The sequence below is a fragment of the Rosa chinensis genome, chromosome 2 (assembly GCF_002994745.2).
Source record: "Rosa chinensis cultivar Old Blush chromosome 2, RchiOBHm-V2, whole genome shotgun sequence".
NCBI classification, from domain to species: Eukaryota; Viridiplantae; Streptophyta; class Magnoliopsida; order Rosales; family Rosaceae; genus Rosa; species Rosa chinensis.
Genome location: NC_037089.1, coordinates 71196310 through 71207193, shown reverse-complemented (window position 1 = coordinate 71207193; position 10884 = coordinate 71196310). Strand labels below are relative to the sequence as shown.

Here is a 10884-nt window from a genome sequence, read left to right as displayed (position 1 = left end):
GCATGGGAGGGTGGCCTCCCGACTAGATACCTGTCGACCTCCACCATGTCAACGTAGCTCGGGTGTTGGTTTACCAGATGCATACCTTAGGTAGGGCTAGCCATGTCGTGGGGATCATTTATGAGGTTGTTGCTTATGTTTGGCGGTATGTGATATATGCGGTATGTACACTCGGCTCTTTCAAGGACTTCGAATGGGACTCCTTAGTCCCTGAGGCAAGCTTCCATTGCCAAGCCAGACGAACCAGTTCCAAAAGCAACTAATTCTCCACATAGGCTCTCTCGTAAACTGCAGGCAACACCTCCACTTTCGCCCATACCCAAATTGACTGGAAGGAGACCCCAGATGCCCATATCTTCAAGGAGACCTCCTCGGACTGAATAAGGAAGACATGAAGGTTTAGGTTGCCAGTATGGTCACCGCCTCCGCCAAAGCCTAGAGTTCCCCTCAAGTCGCCAGCGGTGAAGTGCTATTTGAAGTAGGCGGCGGTGATTGAGTCCGGGAGCGAGTGGCCAGAACACATAATTGGCTTTGATATGAATAATTTGATGCCGAGAAAATGGACTAGTGGTGTTGCAAGGTTGAATTGAAAGAGAGGAGGATTGAGGAGTAATCTTGAAGATCTATGAATTGAAAGCTCAATCCGCAGCAACTTTTGAGAGAGTGATTGGCGATGTAGTAGGAATTCAACCAGGACCGAAGACATGAAGATTCTCAATGTCAAAAAAGACGGCAGCGAAGGCATTATGTTCATTATTGATGCAAAGAGAATCTCGGTTTTAATTTGTTCGGTTGTTCCTCTGTTCTTATGTTAAAGCTTGAAGCTTTTAATGTGGGTTTGGATTAATGGGTTTCTCTCAAATTGGAATATATTCTTCCATAAGTGATTTCTGGGCAAGCATTGATTAATGGGTTTTTGATCTAGCTCCTAAAAAGGAAAGAAAGCATAAAGCTTGAGTCTATGTTTAACATATGGTTTTTTGATTTTGAAGGATGGTGGAGCACCTGCTTCTGTTTGCGTTTGGTTTACAATGGCAATGCATTCATACCATCTGCGTTTTAGGCCCTTGTCTTTATCTTCTTAAACCTCACTTTCCCTAATTAATTTGCTTTGTACCCTGTTGAAGGTTTGTGTACCATTTGTTAGGTTTTGGTTGTGATTGGAGAACTGGGTTTTGGTTGTGATTAGAGAACTGGATTTTGGTTTAATGGAGCATTGCTTTAGTAAAGTTTGGAACTTTGGATTGAGGTGAAATCGAAATCGCATTGGACATTTTGTATGCTTAAACTTAGAGTTGAGGTCGTGGAGATGGGAGAGGCAGGAGTCGGTTCTGGAAAAACAACGACGGAGGAGACGGTGGTGACGAATTCATTGATGGAAAGGAATTGAATGGGAAGTTTGGTTGGGTTTATGCTCATTACATGTGGTTCAGTGCTTGGAGGGAATGGTGGTCATTCCCTATGGAAAATGGCGGGAAATAAAGGTCTGGTATAGTCTGGGTCATTTAAGTCATTTTATGACATTTTTGGGGTCCACGTACTTGCCACGTCAGACATCTGACAGAACCGTAAGAGAAATATGACGAAAGTACCTCGTTGATAGCAAAATATGAGTTCATGTATTCATGTATCACATTGATACCACTAAGAGTGTGGGTATCAAACTGGTCAGTGCACAAGAGTTGAGACACTGATGGTGCATTTTCTAAAAATAAATTCACAGCCTCGACAAAAATGTTGGCAACATTCTTACGGAGATACTGTATATATTTTTCTTAGTAGTCATTTGATTCACTAAATTGTCTTAGATTGTGGATGAACAAAGATGGGGACTTCTGGCTCCTTGGGCCAGTTTCTTCCTGGTAGACATATATCTTTCTCAATCAGATAAACAAAGTTTAGAAGGTTGTTTTGCATTTTATCTAGTTTTTCTCACTTGCAACCATTTCACTAAATTGTCCAAGTTTTTGGATGACGAACCATGTGGAGCAATGGCTTCTTCTGCTAGTTTCTTCCACTCCATGACCTTATTTCTCATTTCTTTACCCTTCTCTCTTTCCATTAACTCTCTAACAAGCTTCTGTACTTCATCTCTTTCGACATCATTGTTAATCTCCAGGATAATGCCCCATTCCTTGCAAGTATAGTAAAAATTTGTTTGCTGCTCCACAAAGAATGGTAGAGACAGCATAGGTACTCCTGCACACAAACTCTCGATGGTTGAATTCCAACCGCTGTGTGTTAAAAATCCTCCAACTGATGGATGGTTAAGGACTTGTTCTTGAGGGAACCAGCTTGTAATTAGACCTCTTTCTTTAGTTTCAGCTAAAAACTCTAGCGGTAAAACTGTTGATTCACCAACAACCAAATCAGGTCTTATTATACCCACAAGAATGGAAGCATGGTAGTCGCAAGTCCCCAACCAAACTCTACAAGCTGTTGTGGTGTCATGACCACTATGCTTCCAAAATTCACATAAACAACTTAGTTTGGTGCCTTATTGTTTAGCAATTGTAGGCACTCAGTTTCTTCTTCCCATAGGCTGTATCCTATAGGCTTCAAAGGGTCTTCTTGTTTTTGATTGAGAAGTAATTGCAGTGGGCCAATGGCATAAACTGGTGGGAGCATAGATGTAGTGCTAAAGAGAGCATCCAAAACATCTGTCTCCAATGCGTCAAATGTGTGAAGAACAACTGCTGAAGCTCTATGAAGGCTACCCATGACATCAAGAATGCCATTGAAAATGAGGTCACTGGGATTCGTAGTTCGAAACTTGGTTGGTAGATCTTTTAAGCGGATACCTTTCATTCCTGGAATCCAATCTATTAGCTTGTCCAGAAACCCCATTCGTCAAACAGATCTCATCTGTTGGAAGTTGGCATAGCAATTTTAGATAGCGGAGGTCTATCTTAGCCGAGGAGTGGGGGACTCCCTGGGGGACCTAACAGGGGCCCACCCGAAAGGGTATAAAGCGTTTGCTCAGTAAGTCCATGGTTGACAACCCACTGACGCTAATTATGCTTTTGCGAGTATAGGCAACTCCCCAACCAAGATTGCCCTCCTTGACTGGGGACTTGTATTTACATGAGCATTTGTCAAGCATAATTAGCTCTAATGAGCCACGCTTATGCTACTGCCAGCGGTACCAACTCCCACCAGCGGAGTGACCTAAGGTAGCACAGCCAAGCAGGCTACCACCCAAGCCCCAGCTCACCCCCAGATCACCGCCAACGCGCCGCCACGCGCCACATCAAGATAGCATCAGAAGCTCCAGAAGCTGTGAACTGAAGCATCTCAGTCCCACATTGAAAACATGGAAGAGATCAGCCTCTTCCCCACCTATAAAAGGTTCTCTCCTCTCTCCTCATCAATAACGCATTTACTACTTACCTACTGTTATTCTGTCAACACAAATACATTGACTAACTTAGGCATTGGAGAAGAGAAGATTGCCCAACGCGGTCTCCCTCTGACGCCACTTTGTATTTCACTTAACAGGTAGCGGAATCTCTGAGAACATTGCAAGTAGCGATCCACCCATCGGATCAGCGTTAACCAAAGACTTTGGCCACCGCTCAAATCTTAATCATTAACACTACTCAATGAGGTCCTCTTATTTTACCTTGCATGTTTAAATCAGAAGTGGCATTCCTTGATATATGACTGGGCTTGGCCAAATTCGTCTTGTCTTCATCTTAACCTGTCAAATTTCATGAGGGAACTCACCCATATGTTTGATTCAGTGGTGAGTGTCTTATTTTCTCTTAACTTTGTTCTTAATGTGGTTAATGATATGATTGGTTGGTTTCTGGTTTTGTATCTATATACATACTACATGCTCTAGTATTGCTCAACTTGTATTTGAGAATTGCGTTTACTTGATCAAACTCCCTGATTTTTAAATTAACTCCGGAAAAATAATTTTTGGATTGAATTCCTTGCACATCAATGCATGTTCTTGTGAATTTCAATTTGAAAGAGACTCCATTTGCTCTCTCTGAACACATCAAAATTGATTGTGTTTTTATTATGTTTTATCTCTGGTTAAATGATCGGCAAATATTGTGAATCCTTCACTACAGCTCAGTGATGTTATTAAAGGCGAACTATCCAAAGCTTGTTATTTTCAGTCTTATTAAGGAATCTAGAAACCAATTCAGTTTCGTTCAATTTCTGACCAGCTGAAATGTTTTGAGCATAACTTTTTCAATTTTCATCCTTTTTACTTGATTCTTTCTAGGATGTATTCAGTACACCTTGAACTTTATTTCTAGAAATTTTTAGCTTGATTGATCAATGTTTACTATGCCTAAACCATCAGACTATCCAGTTCCAAAATAATCCAGCTTTGCCATCTTTCACTTCCATATAGTTAGTGACACTTGCTTATTTCTGGATTAGGGCCTCCTATAATTCAAAGGAGATCAGTGGACTATGGCGTTGCATCCAACATCGCTTAGCTTTGGACTCCAGGTAGGGGGACTCGCCCTAGTTAGTGGTTTTCTATATCATTTTATAGTTTGAAAATTGGTTTTCTATGATTATTCTTATTTGACATAATGAGGGTGATCTGAGAATGAGAGGAGCATAGCGACTTCCTTGGGCTTCGATCCCCTAAACCTCCGGAGGGGCCATATGGATGGTAGAGTGTCTGACATCCTTTGAGGTGTGGCACTGCTTCTAGGCGATACGGCGTAAGTGGACACTCTCACTACGCCTTGCCGGTTTAAACGATAGTAATCGTGGTAAGGGTGTAGTTGGCTTTCTGATCGATCATCAGGTTGTTAATCGATCATCAGGTTTTACTTACTTGTCGGCACCTATGTTTATATATTACAATTGTTTTCAAACCTAGCTATGGTTGAGCCATATTGGGCTAGCGAGGACAATTGCTCATCCCTACAACAGTTGTGTGATTGCAGGTACTGTGCACGTAGATGGGACAGCTAGGATTGGCGATGGGTGTGGCATGCTTTCTCTCAATTTCGAATTTGTGTATTGATACGTGCAAAAGCAATCGCCAATTTAAACCCTGAAAAATGTAGTTGTTAGTATAGAATAAGAAGGAATCGTTCAAGCCGGGGATTGAGGGTACTTACATGTGAAACAAAAATAAGAGAAAGAATTTACATGACAAATGAAAATAACAAATATATATATATATACAACAATTCGAAATTTACAAAGAATCCAAGTTAGAGTTAAATTAGGAATCCTACTCCTGCTAGAATACATTTTACAAGTCATAGTCAAGTTAGAAAATCCACATACAACAAGGATTACTACTTCTACACTAATTAGGAATACTTAATCTACAAGAAAACAAAATCCCTAAAAATAAGGAACCAATCCCTAAAAAAATAGGAGCATACCCTAAAAAAATAGGAAAACATCCCTAAAAATTAGGAAACCCTAACAAACACAAAACAAATTCCTAAAAATAACCAAATTAATTCTTATAAAACACTATACATGAAATAATATACATGGATTTACTATTCAAGAATTTAAAATATATTTTCAGATTATTAACTTAATTATTTACGATTTCATGCTTCCTAAAAATCTAAATCGATTTTACATATTTACAAGAACACAAAACATAAAAGATAGGGGGTTTTAAAGATCAAAGTATAAATTTTCAGAAAATAATAAAGAACAAAAACTTTTTATATACATAGGTGGGAAAAGAAGAACTTTTGGAAAACAATTTATCAAGAACTAATCAAGATCAATTCATTCATGCTATCTTTAATCTTTGTAGTTACCATGGGACGATATCAACCCAAGAAACAAAGTTACAAGTGAACAATATCCCTTATATGACTTCCCTTTACACAATTGATTAGAACAAGCATCTAAACAATATATTTCAAACGCAAATATCACCGAAGCGACTCATAATCTCATGCATTCAAATCATTAAGAGCAAGTGAAAGTTTAGTCAATAAATATGCAAATTCAAGTACTCGAAGCAAGTCTTTTCATTACATGCATAATCTGATTTCGACCTTTGTACAAAGCCTTTACTACCATATTGAATTAGGATCAACAAGCGTTCACCTAATTACTAGCTCCAATTACATGCAATCATCCTAAGTTGTGCACCAAAGAACAAGAACATGCAAAAGTTTTCTATAAAACAAAACCAGATTATCATTCCATATATTCGGCAACTAACAAGAATCAAACACACATAAACAAATCAAACATTGAAAAGAACATCAAAATTGTACTCAAAAATCAAATTGCATACTCAAAAGTTTAGATTCACACATAGAAAATCCAAAGCAGAAATTCTATCTAACAAATACACCAAACCGTGAATAAATGTATGGTAAAGCATATGAACAACCCTTAATTACGTCTCAAAGACCAAAAGCAGCTCCAAGGTGTCGCACAAGTGAAGAACACAGCGAAGGAAGAGGAGGGCACGGCAAAGCTCCTAGAAGATTGTGAAAACTTGAAACTAGAGAGAAAGCAAGTGAGAAAATGAAATTGTGGAGAAAATTGTTCACCTTGAGACGTCATAAACACTAGGTTTGTATAGGGAGACGTCCAAAGCACTCCCATTTCGTTCCTACTTGAGTTCTCTTAGTTTGTGTTGACTTAGGACTTTGTTGGCACAAAACAGATTTATGGCAGAATGGACCTCAGTGCACTCAAATGGCCATAACTTCCTCTAAAAATAGATATTGACAAACCGTAAAAATCTCTGGAAACTAGACAACCGTAACTTTCCAACCATATGGCAATCAGTTGAAGTTGACTGATCTGCACAGGAAGATTTCTGAATCTGTAATGGATTTGACTTTAAAGCATAACTTGAGTCCAATTCAGTTTTCTTTGCCATCACATGCCTTTCACATGCCTTCCATGCCTTGTTTAAGATTGATATGTCAATAAACTTCAAGATCCAAAGTGTATTCCTCCCATGTGCACGGCATGTGATGATTCAAGAGACTTCTAGATGCTTCATGGACGTTCCATGGGCTTCTCCTAGCTTCCACAGGTCTCCTAGTACAAGTAGAACTCCATATGCAAGTAGGTTTCCTAGTCAAATACATACTTCTTTTCTGAGATTCTTCTACACTCTTTCGGAACCTTCTTGAGTAATCCTTATCCAACAGGGACTCCTTGTCACACTAGGATTCCTTATCTGAGTAGAATTGGGTTTCCTTGTCCAATTAGAACTCATAGTCCAATTCAGCTTCAGACTCCTACTCCAACTGGGATTCCTTTTCCTAGTCAAACTGGGAGAACTTCAATTTATTTATTTTTCTCCATTTCTGCGCCACTTGTGCATCCCTTAGCCATTTTTGGACTTTGAGACTCCATTTTACCTGAAAAACACTAACTAAGTTAAATTGATCAAGATAAAGGAAATAACTTAGCAAAATATAGGGTTTAAACATTATAAACATAGCATTTATGCTCCTATCATGTATTGTTGAAAAGTTGTTCCCGTTAACAGGTTTCGGATTGAGGATTCCAAATCCTATAATCTATTTCATGATTCTACCTATTTCATAATTCCTTGTTTTGTAGTAAGTTTGTAACGATGGATCAGAACATCTTCTTCAATTATTTTCTGCCGGTTATGTGTTTATTATGAAGTTATTGGTTCAGAAATTGAATACTAAGTTCCTTTGGTATTCTACTCAACTTGATTAGCTTATCTCTTTCCAATCTTCTTGAAATATGTTACTTGTGTGCTCTCAATTAACAGTACTCGGACAAATGATTTGGAACTCCATGAAACTTGGTTTTAGAAATGGAATTTATTTTGGTATTCGATGTAACAAGTTATTGCACCAAAAGTCTTCTCAATTTCACCTCATTCATATTCATGCTTCTAGCTCGATTTTACCTTCCATCTCAAAGTAATTTTATGTCAAATCTTATTCAAATGCCTTGCGTATCTTTAGGAGTGTGGCTGAACTATTTTTAGCTTATGCTCCTAATGGTTCGCGGCACTGTAACGTGACCGATTTGAGGAGGTGCAAATTGGGGCATTACATTCTGGCCAAGGCCGAAGGCGACTTGATCTATGTGCAGGGAAAATTAACAGTCTCCATCGACCGAGATATGGAGAGGGTTGAGAGGGTAGCACAGTTGGAGGGCGATATGGCTTTGCTGCAGGAGCAAGTGAACTCCAAGGGCTGGCGTGTCGAGCATCTTCAGCGAGAGGTTGCCACTCAGACCTCCTAGGTGAAAAGGCTGGAGGGCGAGGTTACCCGACTGGGGGCTAAGAAGAGCAGTGCAAAGGCTGCAGTCGTAGAGGCCTACAAGTAGTCTCCAGCATTCAAGCATTCCTTGACGGAGGCGGCAAAGAGTGGTGCCGCTGCCAACCTGGAGCTGTTGAATCAGAAGGGTGCCATTGACTGGGTCAAAGCATCTGGACCTGCCAGACCGTCTCGTGCTAGCGGGTGGGCCTACCGCCGACCAGACTGAGGGTGCGCGCTCTGGTAGTAGTGAGAGTGACCATGGTCCGGCTGACGATTCTCAGCGGACTCCACTGCCTACCCAGTCTGAAGTGTCCCGTGCCGAGTTCTTGGCGCCCCATACTCGCACAGATGGTATGGTAGAGACGCCGAGTCCTACCGCCTATGGCTCCTATCAAACCAGCCGCCTGGCCGTTCAACAGCCCCCAGTTGACAGTGAAGATGCCGCTGCTCCCCATAATCCTTGATGACCACCCAGTCTTCGTAGATGATTTTTTTTTATTTTTGTCGCTTAGGCGCTTTGCCATACTTAAGTTTGACAATATTTTTGGGCAGGGATTCCCGGCCCTAAATATATGAAGTATGGTTATTCTTCTAAAATTTTTGTCAAAGTATGGGATTGTTGCAGATAACATGTGTGGTGTTTGAATGTTGATATACCGTTAGAGTTTTGACTTGCTTTTGTTAATCACTGAAACATTAAAGGAATTAAGATTGTTCCAGGTGCACTGTGTAGCGGACGTGGTCAGCTGAACATTGTTGGCGTTGCCAGTTAACTTTTTGTGCTAGACTTGGTAACAATGGTTTGAATAATTCCTCGTTTCATTGATAGCTGGTAGATCAACGTTTACAAAAGAGGGGTTGTACCCATTGGGTAGCTTCCCTTTGCTAAATACTGAACAAAAATTTAGCTAAGTCAAGATGCTCTTGGGTAGCGGCATGACTATTTGTAATAATACCGAAGGTGTTAAGTATTCCAAGGGTGGGTCGTTGTGACGCCATCCTTGTCCATTAAGTAGAAGGTGTCGGGGCTAACGATTTCCACTATTTTGTATGGTCCTTCCCAAATGGGACAGAGTGCCTTTGGCAGTGGAATGACCTTCTTCATAACCCAGTGCCCCAGTTGGAGGTTTCGGGCCTTAACTCTGGCGTTGTAGAAACGTGATACCCGCTGTTTGTTTTGCAAGTTGTGCGAATGGGCCTTGTGGCGTTTCTCCTTGAGGAGATCCTTGTCGAGGTTGATGCCTTCGCCATTAGTCTTGGAGCAATAGCCCTCGATCCTAGCGGTAGGTAGGGTGACCTCAATGGGTAGTATGGCCTCAGTTCCAAACATCATACAAAACGGTGTTTCACCGTTAGCGGAAGTTGGGGTTGTCCTGATGGCCCACAGAACTTCCGGGAGCTTCTCCACCCACAAACCCTTGGCGTCATCGAGTTTCTTTTTTAGTAGCTTCTTGATGATCATGTTTGCCACTTCAACTTGGCCATTGGTTTGAGGGTGAGTGACAGATGCAAAGCTCATCTTGGTGCCCAGGTTAGCGGCGAAAGATATGAGCTCCTTGTTGGTGAACTGTGTTCCATTGTCTGTAATGATGGTGTAGGGGATGCTATAGAGGCAATAGATGTTCTTCTAGAGGAAGTGAGTGACCTTGGCGGTTATTATTGCTGTCAGCGGTTCCACATCAATCCACTTGTTGTTGTAGTCATTGGCAACAATGATATACTTGAATTGCCCTTTTGCGGTTGGTAATTTGCCAAGTAGGTCGAGGCCCCAAGTGGAGTGGATCCATGGGCCGATGATTATCGAGAGGGGCTCCGTTGGGGCATGAGGTAGGTCAGTGTATTGTTGACACTTGTGGCCGAGCATGGACCAAAAGTACCCTTGTCGCATTGTGCGATTTGCCAATGACCTGGCGCCTGAGTGATTGCCACACTCCCCAGCGTATTATTGCTAGAACAACTTTGCCCTCTTCTGGGGTCAGTCATCGAAGGTTGGGATGGATGAACCCCTGGCGGCAAAGCTTGCCGTTTTGTATGTTGTAGTAGGTTGCTCTCCGCTTGAGTTGCCGCGCTTCGACCTTATCGGTTGGCAGCATTCCATTGCGCTTATACTCGATTATTTCATCCATCCAGCTGGGGTTGATTTCAATGTTGAAAATCTCCACTAGGGTGATGCTTGGCCTGTCAAGGCACTCTACCCTTGTCTACGCTAGACTTTGGTGTGGTTGAGCGGTTGCTAGTCTTGCCAATGAATCTGCCTTGGCGTTCTTTTCCCTGGGGATCTGTGTGATGGTGTGGAATTTGAACTTCCTAAGGAGAGTTTTGACGTACCCCAAGTATGCCGCTAGCTATTTTTCTTTGGCTTGGAAATTGTCATTGACTTGGTTGGCGACCAAATGGGAGTCGCTGAATATGTTGACGCTGTCAGCTTTGGAGTCGATAGCAAGGAATAAGACTGCAATGAGTGCTTCATATTCTGCCATGTTGTTTGAGGCTGTGATGCATACTCGAAGTTCCGCCTCCTCCCCCCCGGTCCTGTTAGGGTGACTCCAGTGTCACAGGCTTTGGCGCAGGAGGAGCCGTCCACATGAAGGTTCCAGCTTGACTGTTGTGTGGGTGATGGTTCTTCAGCGGTTACTACTGTTGTATGGCTCTCCTC

General features: G+C 41.6%; 1 pseudogene; it reads right to left on the bottom strand.

The window, feature by feature from the left end:
- Positions 1 to 259: 259 nt before the first annotated feature.
- LOC112184915 lies at positions 260 to 8683 on the bottom strand (annotated as a pseudogene).
- Between the last annotated feature and the right edge of the window lie 2201 nt (positions 8684 to 10884).